Consider the following 27498-nt stretch of genomic DNA (forward strand, 5'->3'; position numbering starts at 1 on the left):
CCAAACCCCCGGATCGAACCCGGGCCGCCGCGGTGGGAAGCCAGAGACTAACCTCTTGAGCTATTACGCGGTCCCCAGATATAAGTAACTTTCGCTTAGGCCGCGCCATAGCTCAAGCGGTTAGTCGCTGGCTTCCCACCACAGCGGCCCGGGTTCGAACACGGGTCTGGTGAAGTGGGATTTGTGGTGGACAAAGTGGCTCTGGGTAGGGGTTTCTCCGAGTACTTCGGTTCCCCCCCCCCAATCTTCATTCCACCAAATTCCCCATAATAATCACCTGGGGCAGGCTACAATAAGCCAATCAGTGGCCGCCGTGCTGAGTGAACCCAATTGGACTCCATCCCTCACTAAGCGAATTAAAAAAAAAACTTTCGCTCAGTGTCAAATTACGTGAAATAAGGATTTATGTTGTAGGCTTCAAACTATATCAATAGTTCGGATTTAATGCATTTCTGCATCGATTTGAATCCATTTCCATGGCACCTGCAGATCTTAATGCAGAACCAAGCACAGAGGGCTCTAGTTTTTGTGCCAACCTATACCGAAGCATGTCTGCATATCAAGACTCTGTAGAGAACACGCGCTCTCAACTGCACGTAAGCAGTGCCGACCTGTATAGATAGAATACTCTAGGGGTGATTCATGAAGACGTAATTAGATGGGTAAGAGGAAAGACAGACGGACGGACTATCTGACTAGGCTAAGGAGCATTGCATCTCCCACTGAGGTCACTAACAATGCCTTGTAGGACTTGAATTAATTAATCGAACACCTCTCTTCGCTGTGCACATGGTAGACAATCAGCAGCCAAATTCAATCCATTTATAATGAGGCATGTGTAATGAAGTTACGTACCAGAACTTCACTGAAGGAAATATGTGCGGTTGTCTATTCATTATGATATGAACTCTCTAATTGACTCAGACATCTGACGTAAAATATGCTTTGTACGCGAATTACTTTGTTGAAACTTTGAGCAGGGAACCAAAACACAGGCGTTTGCTGTAAAAGTGCAGTAGAATCTGTTTTGGAATGGAAACTGATTGATGTCCTGTGTCACTGCTCTCTGCTGAGTTCAGAGACTATGCACCGAACAGGTTGGTCTAGAGGCACGTCTCTAGGCTTGTATTCGGGACGTGCTTGGTTCGAATCTCGGTCGAGACAAAGGCTATGCTGACTTATCTATCCTCTTTCCCTCCAGGAAAATTCCATGATATTATCTCCATTAGGCCGTGAATTTTTTCTTCCATTTATTTTTTTCCAAATCCTCATTAATCTTTCATCATTATATCCGTCGCTATAATACCGATTTCGAAAAAGCGTCTTTAAATAATTTACTGGAGGTAGACGAAGAAAATATATGTAGCAGTTCGTTGTTTATGGGGGCATGCGGTAGCGTAGTTGGTTGAGGCACTATGCTGCAAACCGGAAGGTGGCGGGTTCGAGTCCCGTAACGGTGGATTTTTTTTAATTTTCCTAATTCTTCCAGCCGCACTATGGCTTTGGGGTCTACTCGGCCTCTAACACAAATGAGTACCGGGAATCTTCCTGAGGGGTAAAGGGCGGCCGGCGCGTAAGGCTGACAACCTCACGACCATCTGTGAGCCGATTGTCTAGAAAATGTGGAAACCTCAACATCTCACAACCCTGTGGGCCTCCATGATCTGCTATAGGGATAGCTTAGCTTAGCTAGCTTTACTTGTTTATGTACAGCTGTGCCTTATAAAATTGGCTATTTAAGTAGATATTAATTTTCGGCATTTTAAATTTTAAGAGTTTCTTATTTTTAATCCTTATGAGATTTGCGAGATGTTTTCGATTTTTATGGTAGAAATGCCGCTGTAACATTTGCTCATCCGGTAAATAAATATATCGCCTTTTATGGGATCTCGAATTTTGGTTAGGTACATTGCGGAACTACCGGAGTCAGCGTCTGAATTTATTTCAGATCCGTTTTATTATTATCCTCCCATCTGTGTCTAGATGGAAGAAGTCGTTAGTCCCTATATATATATGTCGTTCTTCGTGGCATCTTAGGCTAAAAGTGCATAGGACTGTGCTATTTTCATCTCGCTCATGAACGGTATATTCCCTTAATTAGCTGAATGTTATAAATTATGGTGCTTTTCATGGAGCGTAATTTTCTACATTAACAGAGAGATCTCATTAAATATCCCTTACTTCAAAATATCTCGGTGCATTTTTTTTTTCGTTGGCGCTACAGCCCTCATTTAGGCCTAGGCCTACCTCCATGAAACTCTCCATTTCACTTCGGTTTACTAGATCTGCCTGTACACAGACACAGAAAAACACTGAACATCCATGCTCTGAGTGGGACTCCGGTGATTATACAACGGCAATTACTCTTTACTAAAGATGTTTGTTTTCGTGGCGTATAAGAACTAAATATTTAGCCCTTAAAAATACAATTGCAGCTGCTCGTATATGTACCATTTCTTCTAATATAAACAGTTCAGATGTTTTTACCACGGAGTATACTTCTGGATGTTTTATACTTGTCAGGATAACAATTATTTTCGTCTACAGCATCAACAATTTCGTATCTTTTTTAATGAAGATACAATGTTCTGAAGATACAATGTTCTATCTCTCCAGCGTTCAATTAATCTTTAAATATTATTTAAGTAAAATTCATGTTTAAATTGATAATTTCTTTTTTTTTTAATTTGAAATAATTTTACAATCTACTCAATATACACAAACAGAGTAATCAGTAAAAGGGATGGGTGTGTGTAATATTGAAGCAGGTATCATCCTCCGATGATTCTCTGGTGCTTATCTAATGAGATCCTCTGGTCACATTCTGTTTAGTCTTCTTTCTATTGCTGGTTGGTTGAAGAGGTTTCTTATTAGTTTGTTGTTGTTTTGAGTGATCCGGTTTTTGTGTTTCTCCGCGTAGGCTCTGATGACTTCTGTTACATATTGTATGCTTAGATCATTGTGTAGGGTAGCTTTTGATACGTACCAGGGAGCATTAACTAGTCCTAGATATTTAACGTGTGGTTTCATCTTGACGTCCAAAATATTTGACACATTATGGATGGGTTATAATTTCAACGGCATATCTGTGATATATCGCATTAAAGTGCCTCAGATATGGACGACTCTTTTTTTTTTTTCTCCAGCGTTCATGGAGAGGAATTTTATGAATTGACCCCTGGAGCACTGACTCACACGAGCTGTTCCTATATAGACTTCCTAACACTCTGAAGTGTAACGTGAGGTGGCCCTGCTCTGCACATGGTTTTGTTTGAAAGAAGATATGTTCCCCCTGGAACCTGAGCTCTCCACAGGATAGCAATGCACTTACAGTCATAAAAAACCGGATTGAAACCTAGTGGTTCATTACCGAGCCCCAGGCGTGTTTTACACTACACTAAGGTCGCTGTAATAATGTGAATTACCATCACTGGGTTCTTTTTACTCGGGAATTGAGGGTAACTTATCTCTGTTAGAGAGCGCGGTGTAAAATATGTTTTTACTTCAAAGAGAGGACTGAAAAATTCTACATCACCTATGAATTTAAATTTAAGATGTAACTTCATTTGTATAAATGTATTCTACATGTAATATTTAAGTTCTGGTTGAGACTGAGTCAACTTTATTCGTTAATGCAATCTTACTTCCATAGTTACGTCACCAATTTCCTGCCCGTGACAAAAATTTAGGCATTCGTCACAGATCAGATTAGTCTTGAATGAAAAATAAATTTTTTTGGATGTTGTCCAAATTCAATTCTCTTTATGCGCCTAATAAAGGAATAGGAGTAAGTCACAGAAGGCTGCGCCATAGCTCAAGCGGTTAGTCGCCTGCTTCCCACCGCGGCGACCCGCGTTCGATCCCGGGTCTGGTCAAGTGGGATTTGTGGTGGACAAAGTGGCGCTGGGGCAGGTTTTCTCCGAGTACTTCGGTTTTCCTTGCCAATCTTCATTCCACCAATTGCTCCACATTCACCCTCACCTATCATCTGGGGCTGGTACAATAGGCCAGAAGTGGCCGCAGTACAAGTGACTTAGTCCCACCCCAATAGCAATAAAAAAAGGTCACAGAAACTTTCATATTCACTCATGGAGCTGAGCCCTTCTTGAAAAGCTGTAAATTCTGCAGCTACTCAAGAACATTCCAGCATTTTATGGAACCCGTAGGTTCATTACCGTGTTCACAAGAGCCGTCCAATTGTCTCCATCCTTAGCCAGATCAATCCAATCCATACCATCCCATTCTATCTCTCTACGATCCATTCTAATATTGTTCACCTACCTACGTCTTGGTCTTTCCAGTTGTCTCTTTCCTTCTGACTTTTCCACTAATATCCTATATGCATTCCTCTTCTCCATCATTCGTGCTACATGCCGTGCCAATCTCATCCCCTTTGACATGATCATTCTGATTACTCCTGGATGAGAGTACAAGTTACCCTCGATACATTCTTTCCTAAAAATTGTATGGATAAAGAGTCTTCAGCAGTTTTTAAGTAACGTTTTCCTGGAAATCTGCATAGAAAAGAAAGTTAAAAATAAAATTGAATTTAAATACCTCCATAATTTTCAGATGTGCACTTCATGGAACGGCAGAGTATTTAGACATTATGAGAACCGGGTACTATAATGAATTGTATAGCTCAGTCACTGTAGTGAAGGGTTACAGACCGGACGGACGGGGTTCGGCTTCCGGCAGAGATAAGAGAATAGTTCTACACCACAACGTCCAGATCGGCTGCGATCTCCACACAAGACTCCTGTTCGGTGTTTACCGGGAGCTCTTTCCCCGGGAGTTAAACAGCTGGAACGTGATGCTGAAGGCTCATTTCCATCTAGCCCCGAGCTCAAGTATGATACCTTCACTTAATGTAAAGCCTGAGAATACCAGCAAAATATTTCAGTTTAGCTTCTTCGGAGATTATTTCCACCCGAAAGAAAGGAATTAATAAGAGACTGGAGAAAACAGCGTAATGAGGGACACCATAATATGTACATCTATCTAGGGCTTTACAGCCCTTTGTTGGCTTTTTTTATCTTTTACACACTCACTAGGACTCCTTGGACAGGGAATCAGCTTCTCGCAAGACTGCTACCTACACACACAGACATTCATGCCTCAAGTAGGATTCGAACCCACGATCGCAATATTTGCACTGGAGAAGACAGTTCATGCCTTAGACCACGCGGCCACTGTGATCGACATTATATGTACATCCCCCCCCCTTGGCACTACAACCTCAGTGGGCCTAGGCCTACCTCCACGAACTTCTCCGTTCACTTCGGTTTTTCTAGATCTCACACATTCGGTAGGACTCCCTGGGCTGGTGATCAGCTAGTCGCAAGGCCTCTACCTGTACACAGACACAGAAAAACGCACACACACAAACTAAACATCCATGCCCTGAGTGAGATTCGAACCCACGATCTCGGTTTCCAAGCGAGCGGAGACAGTACATGCCTTAGACCGCTCGGCTATCGTGACCGGCTTTATATGTATATACTCTTCCTCAAATACTGGTAGAGATCAATTGATATAAGATGAGATTGACATGGCAGGTGTCTCACACAGGAGGGATGAGGAATATTCTGAAACATGTACTGCGAGAACATGAAGAGAAGAGGCAAATAGGAGATATCAGCATAAATGGGAGACTGACATTAAAACCTATCGTGAATTAATAGGGTGCTAGAGTGTCAATTGATTTTTTTTTTGCATTCTAACAATGCAACTAGTCAGAGACTAACAAACAATTCTCTTCTGACTTAAACTACTACTGGTATAACTAAGCGTCTAGGACTACGCACACTTGTGTGTCCTAGCGTCTGGTGTCTTGAACACATTGTTGTCGCACTAGTTCAAGCGGCTTGAGTCTGCTTACACTTGCACTACACTAATTCAAAGGACTTGAGTCTCTTAAGCATTCCCACTGTCCCGTCGTCAAGGAGCCTTATCGCTTCCACGTTGGTGTTCTGGAGTGGATTAATATGGCTTGAAAAAATGTCCAGTGACGAGCCCTTGTGAGCATGACAATGAATGTTCGAGTTGCATAAGATGATGGCAATTTCTTTAGAACTTCAGTGAATTTTACCATACCAAAAAGACTACTCGAAGGGTTGGTTATTCTTTCGTGATTGAGTGTACTGATTATATTTATGAAAAATTGTTGCTATAAAATGAAATTTAATTTCCAGCTTTATTCTTCTGAGAATAAGAAGATTCACCACACAAGAGCGACCAGTGTACGAGCAAAATACAAATGGATATATACTCATATTTGAATCTTAATTTCGACCTTAATTTAACCTTCAACTAGATATACGAGTAAATTAATATAACTAATTATAAATAATAGCAACATAGCTTGACTGAAAATGTAGATAATACAAAGAGTTTGGCTACCAAACATAATATTACATATTATATAGTCATATTCAAAATATGGATCCATATGAAAACAAGTTCAGTACCTAAGCACAAATAATACGCCCGATGATGACCCAATAAGAGTAGTAGTGTGTGTTTGGGTTTTAAGATTTTAATGTAAATGTTCTATATTTATATATTTTTACAAGAAATTGTTGTGTAGACGGATATATTAATACTGGAAGTAAATTTATTTCTTTGTTAAGAAATATATTATTCCTTAATTTCAGCGACGGAATGCGAGTGTGAAGTGTTTAATTTGTGTGCCTGTTTTGTTGTTACAGACAGTGGAAGTCCCTGAGTTGCTGGTTCCCACTGCAGTCATGCCGAAACAGGTGCATGGTGAGTGTAATATTTGTACGACTTCACAAGGCAATTCTATTCGTTTTTACAGCTTTTATTATTTCTCATGCCAGATAATTTTAATACGAGATCCCGATGTACGTTAAATATGTCACAGTTTCTTTCATAAAGGATCAAAGTAGACGCATCAGTTTAATTTGCATAATGCAATTGGATCTCCGGTGGCAGATGAATAATTTTGTCAATAATATCTACTGTTGGCTTGGAGAATGTACATTGGTGTTAGAGACCTCTAAACTACAGAGTGATTCTAAATTATTGTCAGGGATTCCGTCGTATATAGACGGAAACCTTACAATAATTTAGAATTACTCTTTATTACAGAGAGAATGAGAACACTGATGATAACAATTATGGGCAGAAATAAGGCGATTTTATTTTATTGCTAGTGGGGTGGGACTAAGTCCCTTGTACTGCGGCCACATCTGGCCTATTGTACCAGCCCAAGATGATAGGTGAGGGTGATTGTGGAGCAGTTGGTGTAATGAAGATTGGCAGGGGAAACCGAAGTACTCGGAGAAAACCTGCCCCAGCGCCATTTTGTCCACCACAAATCCCACTTGATCGAACCCGGGCCGTCGCTGTGGGAAGCCATCGACTAACCGCTTGAGCTATGGCGCGGCCGAATAAGGCGCTTAATACGGAGAAATACGCGTAAATTATATTGTTTTCGTACTCCACGTGACAAAGTTACGGATAATATGCAAATTACGAAAGTGTGACCTGCGTTATGAATTGAAAGGATCATAGTTGATTCCTTTTGATTCACGGTACAGACAGACTAGAAGGGAGACTGCCCAAAACTGCAAGTACCCTTTAATTTAACAATAATTAATACATGTTTCTCACAAATACGACCTCATCTACAAAGGGCGGCATAGACGTACGCACTTTCAAGACATTCCGTTACCGCGGCACATCATAATAATCTCTGAAGTTATAGTAGGGATAAGAACGAAATTTGGTTAGATATTAGGCACAGTGTGCAGTTCTCGCCATCGTAACGTGATTCTGTGAGGATTCGTATTAAATTACAAATTCGAACAGTTACAGAGATAATATCACATATTACGTTATGTAACGAAGTCTTGGTTTTGGTAAATGTATCTGATTAAAGACTAAATTGGCTATTCAATTTTATGTTAATTAAATTATTTCAGTATCATTTCAAGTTCTAATTACTCGGTCCTGTTAACAATGCAGACTAGAATAAACCACATTCATTCATTTTATTTTTCCCAAATCTGTTGAAATACAATTAGGTACATATCTTACTTTGTAGGTTCTCTTCCAACATAATTTTATTTTCTTTGCTATATTTAGAACTTGCATTTCAAAGAAAGTTATATATTTTAAAGTTTTACATTCCATTACAATGACTGTACTATGAAAATATGGTACCTCATATTGTATCATTCACCACACCAGTTCGGTAATAGAAAAATCAATACCACTGTATTTAGTAGTTCATTATAGAATTGTTGTGTTGACTTATACATTAAGAAATAACATATATATATATATATATATATATATATATATAACACGTCAGAATGCGTGTAATAAAGACAAAGACAAGGTACAGAAATTCAAGAAAATTAAGAGGCTATTAGAAATTCAATTTCCTGAAGAAAGAAGTAACAAAAATTTTCTCTACCAACCAAATGCTTTCACGCCGGTTTCTTGTTTCGTTTATTATTCTGTCTTGAAGAAGGAGGCGACATGTTTCTCAGAAACGTCGATTGACTTCCAAAGGCGTTATAACCCAGTAGACAGAACTCTTCCAAAGATTTTTTTTTTCATAAATTTTATAATATGTAGTCGGCCTTTTCGTCACCCAAAATGGGGCGCATTGTTCAAGTATTGTTTTTTGACTCGCTTTTCTTTGTAATATGCAACACGCATCCTCCCACGTCGGCTAGTCTAATTCCGAAGCCAGTGACTTGCATATCGGTCTTGCAGCTAATACTTGTATTCCCCATTTCAGAGGTCAAATCGAGGAGCAGTCTCTGTCGAAATTTGTATTTCCTTAGCTCCAGATGAAATCAGTAGCCTTCCCTTAAGTGCTGTGTGCGGGAACTTGTATTCCTATGAGGACTTGTACACTGTTATCCCGTCCCCCAATTTCGTCCAACTGCAGCTCTCGTGTCATGTTCAGAATAGGTTTTCTTTACTCCTGTTAAAAGGCAGTGTGCATAACATGCAAACATATATCGCCAGGGATAAACAGACGATTAAGTGAGCGAATTCTTCTTCTTTCTTCTTCTGGCCTTTTTAATTTAGCGTTAACTTCCCTTGTAATTGCAGTGCATAGTGTAACGAATTAATGATTGCGCATTTCACGTCTCGGCAACAGCGCTTTTGCAACCTGAGAAAGCAATATCCAGCCTAAAGATTTAGAATTTTAGAATCATTTTAAATACATAGCAAACAAAAATAAGGAATCTGGATAGCGCAGTCGGTATAGCGACTAGCTATTGGCTGGACGATGGAGAGGGGTCGGAGACAGAGTCCCGGTAGGGTCAAGAGTTTTCTCTTCTCCACAGCGTCCAGACCGACTCTGGGGCTCATCAAACCTCCTATCAAATGTGTATTGGGGGATCTTTAAGCAGCAGGGGCGTGAAGCTGACCACTCACCAACTACTGCCGAGGTCAAGAAAATGTGGATCTATACATCCACTCCACCACACGCCTTAATGATGTAGTGCTTAATTAGTTACACACAGGGACAATTTTACCAACTTTTTTTTTCTTGTCACTACAGCCCCAGTGGGCCTAGGCCTACCTCCATGAACTTCTCCGTTCACTTCGGTTTTTCTAGATCTTACACATTCGGTAGGATTCCTTGGGCGGGTGATCAGCTCGTCGCAAGGCCTCTACCTGTTCACAAACACAGACAAACGCACACACACAAACTAAACATCCATGCCCTGAGTAGGATTCGAACCCACGATCCCGGTTTACCAAGCGAGCGAAGACAGTACATGCCTTTACCAACTTTAGCAAACAGAAATATGATCGCATCAAAACCTGGCCAAGAAAATCGATCATAGAGTTTTTCGATTGTGTATTAGGAGCTTTAAGATGTCACCTCGTATAACTTCAAGGTTGACACAGAAGAAGAAAGTAGTGTGTTATTGCTGAACATTGTCCAGGTTCTACAAGACTATCCCTCGTCATATCCCAGCAGACGTCAGCCTTAATATTCATCACACTGATAACCTCAGATCTCATGACGAGAATTATTCACGGTCCCCGAATATTGTGTCTCGCCTCCTCTGTACACTCTGAACTTTATAGCTGTAGACTGATACAGTTGCACGCGTGCATATTCTCCTGCATTGTCGGAGTCCTTTGTGTTATATAATATGCAAATGGCGGCTTAATTGCAGAATAAGGTCACATACTAGCAGAATGAGAAAATCTATATTCCGGAACTGTGTAGGTCTCTAGACTGAGTTAATAGCTATTGGAAAAATTACTTCTTCCTTGCGTTCTTTCGTGGCATTGAACCCGTACACAAACTCGTACGCATGAAGATAATTTGAAAAGTGACCCTGTGATTCCTTGACATAGGTGGGATTGGATTTTCACTGACTTTTCAAAAACTCATCAAGTAACACGTATATATTTCAAAATTTGTCTTGAATTATGCGAGATTTTGAGGAACGTATCCTCGCATAAAATGCGACTTCAATATATTTTATTTCCTTAAAATAAATTTTAATATTATCTTTCTATCTACTTTTCGATAACTTGGTCTCTGACATTAAGGGAGGAAAATAGACTGAGGGTGTTGTGGAGAATATTTTGACATAAGAGAGATGAAGTGACAAGAGGGTGGAGAAAACTGCATAATGAGGAACTTGTGCTCTTCTCCAAGTATAATTAGAATGATCAAGTCAAGGAGGATGATGTGGGCAGGGCATGTAGCACGAATTGGGAGAAGAGGAATGTATATAGGATGTTGGTGGGAGAGCCAGAAGGAAAGAGAACACTGGGAAAACAAAGGCATAGGTGGGTGGACAATATTAAAATGGACCTTAGAAAGATAGGATGGGATGGTATGGACTGGATTGTCTGGCTCAGGATAGGGACCAGTGGATGGCTCTCGTGAACACGATAATGAACCTTCGGGTTCCATAAAATGCTGGGGAATTCTTGAGTAGCTGCAGAATTGGCGGCTTCTGAAGAAGGGCTCAGCTCCGTGAGTGAGTGAGTAAGTAATCTACTTTTCGATTTCTTAGGCTCTCTCTTTGCTTCAGACTTTCGGACTAAAGCTGTAAGGATTTCTCCCACCCGAAATATATTCCAAGTTCATCTCATCCACTTTGAGTTAATCACTGACACGATATTCGAAGAACAGTATGAATTTTTAAGATTAGAGCACTATGTAACAGTAGTTAAAATTCAGTTTTTTTAACTTCCATCCGCCATCTCTCGCCTTGCAATATCAACAACTTTTTGTTTTGTCGAAATAAGAAAAAGTTTTTACTTACATTCCAATATGAAGTTGGATATTATGAAAGATTTGGATACGAACAGATAACATTCCAATCAGCTAGACTGACAGCTGTTTTTATTCTTACAACTACATATTTTAATTTTGTTTTCAGTTGGATGTCTGTAAGGAAACACCCAACCCGAACTCTCAACCTTTTGTTTTTTTTTATCCCTTCTTCTATGGCTGTATTTCACTCGCTCTATGGATCCATAATACACTGTTGTTCTTGCTTGCAAAAAACTTCAGAAATAAAACATGCTATGAGATATTTATTATGCCTAGAGCACAACAATTCGACTAGTAAATCTGTTCTCATAATTTGTAAGACTTTCATGTAGGTAGAGTTACCAAATGTTCTGCTCAGTGCTCAGATATTTCTGAAGGAGTTCTGTTTTACCTGTCTTAAATATCTATTTAGGGCAACATTCTTAAAACATAATTTTAGTTGGATTTAATGTTGGGTATTGGGTTAGTGAATTGTGTTATGTTTTCTGGGTTGCTTATAACACAAACACTGCACATTTAATTTCTTAAAATGAAAATGCAAGTTAACAGATAGAAAATTTTCGTGAAAGGCATGAAGAAGATAATATTTTAAATCACAGTGCGTGTCCCTGTAATTGAATTCTTTATTATTTACGTGCCGAGTCAACAGCCGCAAGGCCAATTACAGACAGAGCACAGGGTAGATACAAGTAATTACATTATGGAGAAACACAACATAAAGTCAAAGACAAATTACAGGTAAGCACTGGAGGAAAACACAATAATGCAGACAAATTAACAAACAAACAACAATAATAATAAATTAATAATATACCTATATATATCATGTCTTATAATCATTAATTACAAGGTTCATTACACGTATATATAGACATATGTGTGCGTGAATAGACCTAATGTAAGTAAATATTATCAATTTTTTTTAATTGTTTCATTTTTGGTCCGTTACACTATCAATCACAAAGTCAATAGAAAGTCCGTCGAGTGTAACAATGTTTTTTAGGTCACTTCTTTATCACTTTTGCCTTACATGTTTCGGTTTAATAAAACCATCATCAGAGGCACATGGTACTAACAAGAAAACACTGGCGTTGTTTAACTGTACACAGTATATATGCTGCGTGGACGCTGCTACAAATGTCGATGTGTAAAAGCACAACACTTGCTAGGAATATTGAATGCACGTTCAACTCTCGCATTCCATCCGAAATAGCCCTCAAGTTAAAACGTCACTATTAAAATATTTAAAAGTTTAAAACATTTGAAGTAAAATGTTAGGCTCCTCCTTGTTAATTCATCCCGATGATGGGAGATGTCAGCTTGAGGTTGTATAGGCTGCAAAGATATTGTATTACATTAGGTTTTATATATTATTATATATTTAATTTATTTTTGTTTAGTGTTGTATTTGATCCTTGCTTACCTTGTGGTNACCTGGTCGGGGGTGTGTTTATACAAGTAGTAATGAGGTCGAACATGCTGTTCTGGTTATTGATCTCTTTTGCCTGCTTCTGCTCATCTATCAATTTGTTATCCTTATAGTGGCGGTAAATTTGGTATTCTTCCTTTATATTCATTAATTTACCTTTCTTTGCTGCTTCAATCAGCTCCATGATTTGCGAAATTGGGCCGTAAAATTAGGTAAAATATTAAACCACAAACAAAGCATAAATTCTTACGAACAAAGCGGCATATACAAATTGTCTTGCCAGGAGTGCCAACAGGTGTATATAGGTCAAACAGGCAGAAAATTAGTAACACGCTATAATGAACATATAAGAAGTATAAGATTCAATAAAAATGACTCCGCCTATGCTCAACATATCTTAAATAGACAACATCAACACACCCCCGACCACGTCATAACACACAAGGCTTTAAATAACACTGACGTAGAACTCCCACTGCAGTACACAACACACAACGCATAGGAAACATCCAACCATAAGGTAAGCAAGGATCAAATACAACACTAAACAAAAATAAATTAAATACAAATAATATATAAAACTTAATGTAATACAATATCTTTGCAGCCTATAAAACCTCAAGCTGACATCTCCCATCATCGGGATGAATTAACAAGGAGGAGCCTAACATTTTACTTCAAATGTTTTAAACTTTTAAATATTTTAATAGTGACGTTTTAACTTGAAGGCTATTTCGGATGGAATGCGAGAGTTGAACGTGCATTCAATATTCCTAGCAAGTGTTGAGCTTTTACACATCGACATTTGTAGCAGCGTCCACGCAGCATATATACTGTGTACAGTTAAACAACGCCAGTGTTTTCTTGTTAGTACCATGTGCCTCTGATGATGGTTTTATTAAACCGAAACATGTAAGGCAAAAGTGATAAAGAAGTGACCTAAAAAACATTGTTACACTCGACGGACTTTCTATTGGCTTTGTGAAATATTATCAATTTGCTGAATTAAGCAGCATGCCAAGAAGATGTATGGAGAAGCGGAGGTGTATCTCTACGTGTTCTTTTTCTCAGAGTAGGTAGAAGTAGCTTGTCAATTCTACTCGTACGTCCCTATCGCTTTAATACCGCTGAAAGAGCCCATAGCACAAATTGGATAGGGATTAGGTTGTCCCCAGAGCTACTGCAAACGCCGTGAAGAACAAAAAGAAGCGATTACCCACGCCAGGAATCTAACTCCTGTTCCCCAGGTGTCCAACTCATTACACCATTTGCATTTTCTCGACTTCTTATCTACTATATTTATGCTTATTTCAATATTATTAACTGCATATTGAGCAACTTCATAACTTGTGATCTCTGCCAAATATACAATTAGAATGATGAAGCCAAGGAAGATGAGATGGACAGGGCATGTAGCATGAATTTGGTGAATAGGAATGCTCATAGGATATTGGTGGGAAAGCCAGAAGGAAAGAGACCACTAGGAAGACCGGATAATATTAACAATGATCTTAGAGAGATAGAATGGGATGAATGGCTCGGGATAGAGACTAGTGGAGGGCTCTTGTGAACACGGCAATAAACCTTGGGGTCCCATAAAATGCTGGGAAATTCTTGAGTAGCTGCAATTTTGGCTTCTCCTTAAGAAAGGCTCAGCTGAATACATGTGTAAGCAAGTAAGTAAGTAAGTGAAGTTCTCACAGTGGTGGCTGTGAAGGGTTCCGTCTTTTGTTATATAACGTCCTGTAGTCCGTTGAAAGTCAACGGATATTTCAGAGAAATATTTCGTGTCCCTCTTCATATCCTCTTGCTTTTTTTTTTCTTCGGCCCTGAAAATGGAAGCGACTTTTTCTTCCGGAACATCGACTGACTTTAATAGGCTACACGGCATAATATCGCAGAAGACAAAACACTTAATAATTGCACTGCTCGCCATTGCATTTACTTCTCTCAATGTCACAATCTCTTGAAGATGTTTGCTGTTTCTCCTGGTATCTGTTGTCGTTCGTGTTACAGATGACAGTAAGGGTTGTGTTTGTTGCTCATTAAATAGAGAGCTCCTTGTATTCTCGAGACTAAGCATCGATGTTTGTGTAGCAGAGACGTGAATTTAGGAATCTCGCTTCTGCTAGTTAATTGTTGCTAATCCATCCCACATCTCTCTCTAGACTGAGCCGTCTCTTTTCTTCAGGAGCGGAATTTAGATCATGGACTAATCCAATTGCTAATTCATTAATCCCACACCGCAGTCCCATCGACGTTGGCGGCAGTCAATCTTTCTCATTCATCCCACGGTCGTACCTCAACCCGGAAGTGGAACATTCGTCTTGTACATGTGTTTCTCCCACCGTTTGTCCTTTTCCTGTTTCCTTTTTTCTTCTAGGAGTATCTGTTTTCTCTCAATTTTCGTGTACAGTGAATGAAACTGTATACTTCTTTGTTTTCTTTCAATAGCATCAATAAAATACGTATTTTGGGTTTTCCCTTTGTAAAATTATACAACTTATTATCAATGCTGATAGATGGGGAAAACATGTAGCAGATACAAAAGCCAAAATTATCTTCGTCGCCTATTAAAATATATTTCCTAGAAGCATAAATGTTTTAACTTGCGCTGTCTAACTTTTCAGAATCCTAGAGTAAGTTATCACAGTGAAGGCTGTTTTGCTCAAACAAGGTTTCGGCGTATATTTTCAGTAATATAATTAAATGTTCATCAGTTGTTTGTAAAATAATGGAGAGCTTCATGAATTGACTGTACCAGCTATTAAAAGGGGATATTTATTTTAAACACTTTGAAGAAACAAAATTGTTACTAATATTTTCGTTAATATTCTGAAAACGTACGTCAAAATATTTCTACTCATCTTAGACGCACATTTCTTTTCTTGATACCACACTCTTTCAATATACGTGTATATGTATTTGTTTTTATATTTTATGAAGATACAAATAACCCAAAATAAGGTAAAAGGAAACAAACTACTTCATAGGCATGTTATACAACCTCAATTAAATGAAAATAAGGTCGAAAATAATATGTTTTGTTATTTCGCAAATGAAAGTAATATGGGACCTCATCCCTAAATCTTTGCGAAGGAATCAGAATTAATTTTGGTATTGAATTGGCACCCTTGCACAATCAGAAAATTATATATTTTGTCGTATGGATCCACTATTTAGGCAACTGGTCGCTAAGCATATTCCTGCGACAAGGAATAGTTCCGTTGTTATGCAACGCAACAATAGAAACAGGCATGTGTTTTCTATGCTGCGTGGTCCATGCCTCTAATATCTAAGACAGTCGAATTCCGTAATTATATTTGTAGGAGTACAGAAAAGTACAAGGAGTACGAGGATGAGAACTGAGTCAGTTGTCTGCAGGAGATATAATAATGGATCTCCTAATTCACACGAGCCAGCTTCTGTGGTTGGAGTAAGAAAGCAGAGGATTTAAAGTGGAAGGAGAATATAGGTCGGATGAATGGGTCATGATATATTTACGTACACTTGAGAAAGCACTAAATGCATCCTATGTATCTGCTTACATAAATATATGTGCACCCTCATATGTAACCATGTTATCATACCTACAATAAATCCAAACATTTACGGTCTCTCCCTCGTGATATAGTTGCATGCATATATTCATGAAAGTTCTTATTTTTGTGGACAAATTCACATGAGATACACCTGCGCCGTACGTCTGTTACAAATCTTGTCACAATCTTAATATAACAGCAGCTAATAAATCCTGCGACACTGTGGCAATTCGGTTCTATTTTGGAATGATAAGATAAATCAGAATTTAATTCGAGAAGAAATAAAATCTGGTATAGTTTACCTGTTACTTCCCAAGCCTCAGTTTAAAGTGTTCTCTCTTCTCGGCTTGTGTATAAGAACATGTATATTGACGGTTTTGAGAGCAGGATCGTGGGGAAATTATAGGTTATGAACCTAAAAAGACGTAATAGAAGGCTGGAGAAAATCTTATAAAGATTAACCTCGTAATTAATACCAAAAATAAATACTTCAAGATGATCAAATCTCGGAAGTCGAGAGGGGCAGCACTTTATTCCCTCTACTGGAGGGAAGATAATCGAACACAGAACCTAGAGGGGAATACGAAGGCGAGAATATATTTGAGATACCTAGGTGTTCATGAGCTGTTAATAGTGGCCGCTCAGTCTAAGGCATGAACCGTCTTCACTCCCTCGAACAATGGGGTTGTGGATTCGAATCCCAATTGAGACATGGACGTCTGTGTGCGTTTATTCTGTGTTTGTCTTCTTTTGTGTGTAGGTAGGGTCCTTGTGACGGGCTGATCCCCCGTCCAAGGAGTCCTACCGACTTGTATAGGATTAGGATTAGATAAGATTAGATCGGATTAAGCGGTCTAGGTCCACAAGAGTTGTGGAGCCATAGATAGATAGGCATAGATAAGAGGACAATATAGAAATGCACGTAAATAATTTTGTAACGTTTATCTAACTGCGGGGCAGTTATTTTTAGTCTGCCGCTTATTTTCTTGACTTCCGATCGTTTTAGTTTGATATCGTTTCAGTGATAACTGCCGTACTGTATACTTACACTCGTTCTTTCGCTATCAGCAGGGGACTAACTGCTTGCTTTTCTTTCAGTTTTCCGTCACATATGGACGCAGCATGTCGCCTCTAGCACAGAGTGGTTTAACCCATGAATACTACGAAACACTTTTCGGGCGTAGTCGTTCTAGAACATTCTGGCTAGCATCGCTGGGGTAATCGGTCCGAGAGCTGTCCTAAGGGGAGAGGGGTGTTGAAGCCATGAAACTGCTAGAAGTAGGCGCACGCGGCTGGTGTGTTACCCGCCTCCACTCTCACTTCTCGCGACAGTGAATTTTTGTGCTGAAAATGGATTCATCTGGCCCATAATTAGTTATAATGGGGGGCTCTTGTGAATATTTATTCCTTTGGCGCTACAGCCCCAATTCGGGCCTTTGCCTTCTTCCATGAAGCTCCCCGATTCACTTCGACTTTATTTCTTATTCTTTTTTTTTCTTTATTGCTAGTGGGGTGGTACTAAGTCCCTTGTACTGCGACCACTTCTGGCCTATTGTACCAGCCCAAGATGATAGGTGAGGGTGATTGTGGAGTAATTGGTGGAATGAAGATTGGCAGGGGAAACCGAAGTACTCGGAGAAAACCTGCCCCAGCTTCACTTTGTCCACCACAAATCCCACTTGACCAGGCCCGGGATTGAACCCGAGCCGCCGCGGTGGGAAGCCGGCGACTAACCGCTTGAGCTACGGCGCGGCCATACTGGGGTAACATAGAAACGTTCCTTTTACCCCGTACTCCACGCTCCCTCCTGCTGTAGTCTGAAGAGCAAAACATAACCCGAGATACAGGTGATCAGTGCGCATGCTTCAAAGAGCGATGATGCTAGATTCTACAGCTCTATTGAAATTCGCAGGCTCTGACAGTTTCCTTCTGTTTCAGTTGGTCGGATATGGGAATAAACATAGATGAAGATAGATACATATGTCTTCAATATGTACAGGACGGTGTAAAGGAAAATAAAAGACAATTGCTCTTTCTAAGATATTATCTTTTTCAAGTACTTTGTGTAAAACGGAATTGAATAGCACTGATCTGCTTCGTTTTCGTTTCTTTAAATGCTTAAAATACACGTTTAGCCTTGTTTTATAAACAAGGCGAAAAGAGTGCCATGTATACAGATGGAACACATCCTTACTAATGTATGGATACGACTCCCTATTTAAAGCAGTACATAGAACAGTACAGAGTTTCGTGTGTAAATATAAATTGTTTACCGGAAACAGGTAGTAAAATAGTCATTATTTATGCAGTAAATAGGGTGTCTGTGAACACAATTTCCTCAATATATTAAACAGTGTTCACTGCTCCCTATATATGCTCGGCACGGACCATCCACAGAAAACAAATTGCTGCTCAACAACGGATATCACGTATTGTCAGGCGTGTCCGCTCATGCCATGCCTGGCAATGGACGCTCTATATTGTTGGATGCTCGTTGGTTGGAACATGTTTATGTATTCGTTTCCTAGAAACGGCCTAATCTGTCACAATATGAAGACACAAACGAAAACAACAAATTTGAAAACGAAAGGGCTGTGTTCAGGAGCACCGCTGGGGGTAATCAGATCCTACTTCATTCTCTTGTTTAAATGTATATGATTGTATTCATTTCCGGATGAGTGCTTTTTTAAAGACCACATATTTTCTCGGCTAGTTTCCTTCTGATAGGTGATATGATATTCATCGGTGAAAGTGGCGGTTAGGAACTGAATTATAATGATGTTACTGGGTTTCTCTTCTAATTGCAGCTCAACTTCCCCCGAGGCGCATAGTTTTGTTGAAAGCTTGGAACAAAATAACATTTTCCTGCAGGTTTTTGAAACCCTTTTTTTTTGAGTTGTCGAATATAACTTCGTAATGTGTTTTATTTATTTATTTGAGAAATTAACGTCTCTTTAAGCAGACACAGATGTTAACTTAGCTGAATCGGTATAGCGGTGGATTACGGGCTTGACGGACGGGGTTATACAGGGTGATTCTAAATTATTTCCGGGTTTTCTGTGGCCTGTAGTTTTCATATAGGAAACAACAAAGTAAACCTGCTTATGTAATATGGAAATGTATTCCTCTGCATTTTTCTGGGCGCTGACTTGGGCATGATGGGTCAGTTCCGTAGCCTCTGCGTTCACACGATATTATGCCGCTTGATTTCTTCCCGTGAGAATACGTTATGGACATTGTTTACAAGACACCTATGAACTTCCTTGATGAACTGAAGTTCAGAATTGTTGCTGCGATTGAAACAGTTACACCTCGAATTTTTGTCTTCTTGTTCATATATTGAGGAAATTGTGTTCGCAAACACCCTACTTACTGCATAAATATCGACTATTTTTCTTTCTCCTTCCAGCAAACCATTTATATTGGAAGGAAATTGAATACCGCTTGGACATCTTAAGTGCCATGAATGGTGGCGGGGGGGGGGGAGCATGCTGAAGTTGTTAATCCTACAAATAATAAAATATTTAAGTTACATTTTCATATTCTGTAAGTACGTAGTTTTATTTTCTTTTTTTCCCGGTTTGAAAATTATAGGCCACGGTAACCCCGACAGTAATTTAGAATCACATTGTATTTTGTATAGCAAATACAGAATATTATCTTTAAATTCGTCCCATATTTAGGTTCGAAGATTTATTACTCCCGAAAGAAATTTTAAGAGCAAGTGATAGAATTAAAACTTTAAGATATTATCCCAAAAATGATAGCTCTGATAATGAGCAGGCGATTATATAGAAAAGGAGTTGAATGGATTTTTGGTCTTCTTGGGAAATGATGGTATAGGAGATCCTTCTGACTATTGCCAACAAGGATGCATATAGAAGCGAAGAACTGCGGAATCCAATCAAATTCATATTTCGAATGAAAATTGCTGTTCATTTCTGCATGGGTGCACACCATCACAGGAGAGGAGAATGGAAGGGACGAAGCGAGGATGCCAGGATAGCAATGAACTGCTGCGCCAGCAAGTGACAACCTGACTGTAACGAGGGAGCCTTAAGCTAATATTGTACTTTGATTTCCTGGAGCAGAAATAAAAATATCCTTCAGTGCTAAATAAATTGCCTTCAGAGGGAATATATAAGTTAGTGTAACCTGACGGGAAGGAACTGTGAACCAATTCCTGTATATCGGGATGCTGTTAGAGCCTTGTGGAATGTTACAGGGCACATGTATGGTAATTAACTTAGGTCACGCGGTAGCGTAGTTGCTTGAGGCACTATGCTACAAGCCGGAAGGTCGCGGGTTCGAGTCCCGATGGTGTGGATATTTTCAGTCGACTTAATCCTTCCATCCGCACTATGGCCCTGGGGTCGACTCAATCTCTAACAGAAATGAGTACCAGGAATCTGTCTGGGGGTGAAGAACGGCCGGCGCGTAAGGCTGACAACCTTACCGCCCTCTGTGAGCCTATTTTCTAGAAAATGTTTAAACCGCGACGTCTTACTACATTATTGGCCTTCACGGCCTGTTGTTAAATACTGACTCTGTATGCAATGTCCATTGCTAGAGAACAGATCCCTAAATTGCACCAATGGATTAAGTAGGAAACGGTGTTTTCTATGCGGTCCGTGCCGAGTTGTAAAGTAGACAAGTCTAGAGATTAATTAGTTTTGAGACTTGAACACGGAAATAGTGGGATCTACGGGATTAGAAACCGTTACCAGACAACAATTGTTTTAAGACACAGCAGGCTCAGAAGACTTAATACGTGCTGCAGTGAATCACAGAGTGTGTGAATTGGCTGTAGCGCTATAGTTACGTGTAGTTACGATCTGTAAGTCTCAATAAACATTATTATGAATCCAAACCCCTTCCATAATCACTCCATACACGTGACAATATAAAAGAAAAGGGCCACTAAGACGCAGGAGAATTCGAGCAAAGAGGACAATATGCATTGTAAGAATATCGAGGCTGTTCCGTTTAGTTGCCCGCTTCCCACTATGACCGCCAGTTTTCAGTCTAAGTTAATTTGACTGGGGATTTGTGGTACACAATTTGGCATTCCGGCTGCTTTCTTACGACTGACGCGGATTTCCATGCCCCTTCTCATTGCTCCAGTTGTTTCATATTCTTTAATCGTCCTCTCATCATCGCTGTATTTTCCCGATGCTGATATCGTCCCCAAATAAGCAACTTCAGGATGTGTAGGATGGCCAGAGAAAAACTGAAGCATAGAAATGAAGTACATCACATTCAGCTGCAATCAGATTCGTATACATGACTACGTTTAGTAAAATTATTTTTCCATATCCATCCATCCATGCATCCACCCACCCATCCACCCATCCACCCATCCGTCCATCCACCCATGCATCAACCCACCCATCTGTCCATCCACCCATGCATCCACCCACCCATCCACCCATCCGTCCATCCACCCATGCATCAACCCACCCATCTGTCCATCCACCCATGCATCCACCCATCCGTCCATCCACCCATGCATTCACCCAACCATGCATCCACCCATCCATGGCTCTAGAACACTTTGTTAGACCTCGATCGCTTTTTACACAGACGGTAGGACTCCTTGGACGGAGGATCAACCCGTCTCAAAGTCGCTACCTACACACAGAACAACACAGAATAAACACACATAGACATTCATGCCTCGACTTGGATTAGAACCCACTACTCTAGTGTTTTAGCTGGCGAAGACAGTCCAAGCCTTACACCACGCGGCCAGTGAGACCGGCGTCTTTCCATATAGGAAGAGCAAAGTAGCTGCAAGGTAAGACGAAGCGAGTGTCGGTAAATCCCTGACTGTGGGAAAGGAAGCAGACTGGTCTGCGAAATATTGTACGTAAGGAAGAGTTATTTAAAATTCTGTAGTTGGAGTAACAGACATCATTAGTGATGACAGGGTTCAAATAACTGTGAGTACGTGCACAAGATAAAATGTCGCTTTAAGGAATATAGAATTGGTTATAGGAAAGGAGAGAACATTGAGTTACTGAAAGGGAACGAAGAATATCCTCCTCCTTCTGTTTAATTGTCTGCCGCTTCTACTTTCTACCTGTGTTTTTCTTTCTGACTGTAAGTTTACATTTTTCCTTTCATTCATTCTTCATTCCGACTTCGGTCTTCGCTTTTCTATATTCCATCATTATTAATTAATGATATGGTTGAGGATACAAATTGTTTTATTTCTTCCAAATTTGTCTGCAGTCTATTTATTTTGAATTGAATTCATCTTACTTGTTTGCGCTAGTCAGATCGGAGCAGATTTCTACAGGAATTGAAAATTTGTAGTTGGGAACTACGTGAATACTAAGAGGGTGACGTCACTTACAGTAATTGCCTGTGGGATACTACAGACAGATTCAAATTTCACTAACCCTGATTCGCTACTTCGCCTGGGGGAAGACTTCCAAGTGAATTGAGCCTATGCCAAAGGTTATGAAAGAAATGAGTTTATATTAATATAACAGTCTTACTTTTTAATATATCAGGGTTTTCCACAGGTAGTCGGGCGCCGCATATCTGCCACGGAGTCTCGAATTCAGTTCCAGATGATCCAATGCGGGAGCTAATGTAGAAGAAGTAGCAATGCAAACATTTTCTCCGAGATTCTTCTTCTTCTTCGACTTTTCCTGCCGTATACCGCCACCAATGTTTCGCGCTTGCCTGTCCCCTCTCCTGAGATGTGAGAGGGCACTGACCAGGGAGCTAGGTACCATGTCTGGTCGGACCACAGGAAAGTCGAAAAACAAGGAATGTTTTCATTGCCGTATTAAAATGTGAAGTCAGAGCGAAATTCTCCAGATTAATAACATGCTTCACCTCAGATAAATGTAATTAATTATGAAGAGTTTTTTAATAAATTATAAGATAGGTGAGCATGATTTCATAAAAGTTATCTTTGTTGTTTGGGTTAATTTATTCATTCTTTCATCGATGAATCTACAGCCCCATTTTGGGCCCTAGCCACTTCAGTTTCGTAATCTTTTTTACACAGTCGGTAGGACTCCATGCAAGAGTGATCAGTCCGTCGCAAGGCCGTTATCTACACAGGACAACACAAAAACAGAATCAACTCAGACACAAACATCCATGCCTTGAGTGGGATTCGAAACCACGATCCCAGTGTTCGAGCGGACGAAGATATTTCATGCCTTACACCGCGCGGCCACTCCACTACAGTAGTTAAAATCTATTTATCTCTTATTCAGATCGCCTAATTGAATGTCTCTATGAATAATCTACAGGGTGATTCTAAATTATTGTCGTGATTTTCGTGGTCTATAAACTGAAACCGAAAATAATTTAGGATCATCCGTTATATTTACGAATACCTGCAGGTGCTATGGAACAACAGGGGGGCATAATTTGGAGCTTGAATTTCATTCGGCTGTGATACCGGGAACCGACACTGCCAGATTGCAGAATATTAAGAAGCTGAAGAGTTAATTAAAGGCAATAAAAGTGGGTAATGAGGTCATGATTTATGCGTAGGGATACGAGAGCTAACAGCTGTGTGGAGTCCTCCACTGAGACGAATGGAAACTTTTATGCAATATTACTTTTATTGTATCTCAGCTACCACCAGACAGAATGGAAAACAGGTAGTGAGAATTGTTTTACACAGGGCGTTCAATCAAGGAGGTAACTTCGCAACACCGTTGACCGGGCCCAATATTCCTCACAGATTTCTGCTGTAAATTTAACTGTAACTGCGCGCGTTTATCAGCTCTAATGACTCATTCTGCTATGAGCAGTTACAGCAGCAATCTGTGAGGAATGTTGGGCCGGGACAGCGGTGTTTTAAGTTTCCTCCTTAACTGAACGCACTGTAGTTTTCTGTTGATAAAATCACCATTTATTTACTTCGTACTGTTTTGTCACTGTTCTCATAATAACCTTACATCTAACAGTTCGTGCTCGCAGTGTGTGTTAATATCTACATGTATAGTAAATTATTATAATTTTCATAATACATTAGTAAATCAGTCAACCAGTTAAAACTGGTGAAATTTATTGCATTCAGTAAATGTCATGAATGTTTACTGTAGATTTTATGAGGGCTTTACATTTCTAATTCCGTGGACGAGAGTCCTTTCTGATAAACGTAAATTCCAGAAATTCTGCTCCATTTATAGATAGAGGAGAAACTTTGCCGTGTCCTCGAGCCCTTCACTAGCCCCCATCCTGAGGCAGACAGTCCAATACACTCACACACTCACTTTGTGTCTTAAAGATGATAAAGGTATTAGTAAAGTTATCCCTGTGCTCAACTAATTAAGCACTACACCATGAAGGCGCACGGTGGAGTGGATTTATATATCCATGCTTCCTTGACCTCGGCGCTAGTTGGAGATAAGTGGTCAGGTTCCCGCCCCAGCCGCTTTACCCTCGGGGGTAGAGACCCCGGTACCCATCGGAGAGGAGGCTGGGTGGACCCCAGAGACGGTCTGGACGAAGTGGAGAAAATTCGTGACCCCACCGAGATCTTCCTTCCTTTTTTTCCAACAAAAATATTAATTTCTTGCTTTTCACACGCATGCTACATGCCCGTGAATTCCATCCTCCCCGATTTCATCGTTAAAATTGTAGGCGATACTGCACCCTGATCCGCTCATGGTGTTACATGACAGAAGAAATAATAGATCAACTGCGATAATGTATTTTGCAATTTACGTGCAGCTGAACTGACTACCAGTGCCATCTGCCTTCAGTTGCTCCAAGAAAGCCGAACCTACCCAACGATACGAAGTCCATTCTATCTATCTATCTTCTATGACTTGTTCCGTTAGCCGAAAGCCAATAACATAAGACTGTCGCTCAGTCAATGTCTCTAAACAGGCAGCTTCCTTTTATTCAGATTATGAGGTCCTGAATATGTGAAGTCAGCAACTTAGCCAGCTGCTATGTAATGTATTTCTCGGCCTTACCATAGCTCAGTTGGTTAGTCGTCCGCTTCCCAGGTTCCAGGCCAGGTCAGGTCATATGGGATCTGTGATGGACTAAGTGGCATTAGGCAGGTTTTCTCCCAGTAATTCGGTTTCCCCTGCCAATTCTCATTCCACTAATTGCTACACAATCACCATCATCTATCATCTGGGGCTGGTACAATAGGCCAGTAGTGGCCGCAGTACAAGGGACTTAGTCCCACCCCATCTCAAGAAAAAAAAAGTAGATCTACTGTCCTGGATCCTGACTCCACTTCTTCGCGCGCAATTATTCGTGATAACACATCTACTAATGCTCTGCATTCCAATTTGTACGCAGAGAAGTTAGTCGCACCTCTAGGAGGCACCCGATTCAGAAATCGATTGAAGCATAAGTTATCGATATTGAGAATATGATTTTCGTCAGTCATTCCAAACAAAATGCTGGAAACATACTTTGAACTTCAACGCTGCTACAATTTCCATTCTGTACACTTCGTCCTTGATAATTGCCGTTTCATCGTTCGAAGATAATTAATCTCTCCCCTGTATACATAGTTGTTGAATAATTCACGAGACAACTCACGTAAGTGGGCAGTGCGCATTCTGTGGTTTATTTGCAGAAGTAGAGCAGTTGCACATCCATCCATTTTAATGTACTGGATGGTGCCCTCTGATAATCATAGCCCATAAAATATAGCAGATGACAAGTATATATAACGATTATGACAATGAGGATTAGTGCTATAAAGAGGCTTAATGTGAATTATTGTTAAATACATCACCAACATTTGTCTGGGATATAGAAGAACCCAATAAAAATAAGAATAATAACCAACATGTTTCCGAATTTTGAATTGCTTGGGAGAAATTCATTAATATCAAAATGAATGTTAACAGTCTGCACCAGACGAAGAAGGAAAGCGAACAAAAACGAACACAAAGTAAAATGAAGGAATGTTTGAGAGAACGTGAAAGATGGTAGGAGAGATTTGCATAATGAAGAGCTTCATAAGCCTTACTCTTTAACTAAATTTCGTTGGGGTGATTAAATCAAAGACGAAGACATTGGCGTGGCGGGGAAATGGGATAGACGAAAACATGAAGGAAAGTGCCTTCATGGGAGAAGTTGAATTAGATTGAAAATAATATCAAGTTAAATACGAGGAAGAGTCAGTAAATAGGTCACATATGGATATAAAACGTAAAATATGTGATATTCGGAAGTGGAAAAAAAACAGCTATTTCTTGACGTATCCTCCATTAACACTGATACACTTTACTTCTTTTGGCTTGTTTTGGACTCCATCCATCGTCTGGTATGTAAAAGACAAAATACCACGACGTTTCGAAGACTTATCTGTCTCCGTCCTCAGATGGAAAGGGAAGGATAAACCTACTCACTGGACAAACCCCGGTCTTTAGAAATCAACCTATGAACACCCGACAACCGGTTCCATCAGTGGGAGATAAGAATAAAATCACAGTAAAAGATATGATAGAAAATTTGTGCCAAATATGCACATGTCAACGATGTAAAAAACAGAAGTATAGATTAAATTCCAGGAATTCAGTTAAAAACGAAAGTTCATAGGTTGTTTTCTACAGACCGAGGTTCGTCCAGTGATTGAGACTAGCTCTTTCTAACGGGCCCAACTGAGTAGGTTTAGCCTTCCCTACCCACCTGAAGACGGAGACAGATCAAGTCTCCGAAACGTCGTGGTCTTTTGTCTTTTACATACCAGACGATGGATGAAGTCCAAAAGAAGCCAAAAAGAAGTTCAGTATACACCATCGTCAGAATCCTTTCAAGTCTAACTGATACACTTGTCCCGTCTCTTTACCAGTGCGTCGAAACCGTAACATAGGAATTTTTTACTGTTGTCACAGCCACTTCCCTTCCTCCGTTTCAACCTCTTCATCATCAGCGGGCATTGGCGACAATAGCTCAACCGCTCTGCGTCAGTCCTTTTTCTCACGAAGAACACAATAAAACATTGCTCTTCCGTATAATACACCGTAAGCATGGTCACCATTTTGGCTACTGAAACCAGGCTCTGAGCATGCGTGTCTGCTACCTAGACTGACATAAAACTGGACTGTGCTGCTACCTAGTGATACACTTATAAAACCTTTTATGTCCATTACAGCTGTTTTACTTAAGTAATATAATGTGAAGGTTCCGACAGGGTTCGAGGGTCCCAGGATAGGTTCAGTGATTGACTATCGTGAACACAGTAACAAAACATTCAATTGTGGGTTGTGGTGTTCGAA

General features: G+C 40.0%; 1 protein-coding gene and 1 long non-coding RNA gene across 3 annotated transcripts in view; one reads left to right on the forward strand and one right to left on the reverse strand.

The window, feature by feature from the left end:
* Positions 1-27498, reverse strand: part of LOC111870266 (zwei Ig domain protein zig-8-like) — a 223955-nt gene that overhangs the window by 41054 nt on the left and 155403 nt on the right. The window lies entirely within an intron of this gene.
* Positions 6710-27498, forward strand: part of LOC111870267 — a 455388-nt gene continuing 434599 nt past the window's right edge. Inside the window, exon 1 of the long non-coding RNA XR_002843820.2 lies at positions 6710-6768. This is a non-coding gene — a long non-coding RNA (uncharacterized LOC111870267). The remainder of the gene's footprint in view (positions 6769-27498) is intronic.

Source organism: Cryptotermes secundus, unplaced genomic scaffold, assembly GCF_002891405.2.
Source record: "Cryptotermes secundus unplaced genomic scaffold, Csec_1.0 scaffold94, whole genome shotgun sequence".
NCBI lineage: Eukaryota > Metazoa > Arthropoda > Insecta > Blattodea > Kalotermitidae > Cryptotermes > Cryptotermes secundus.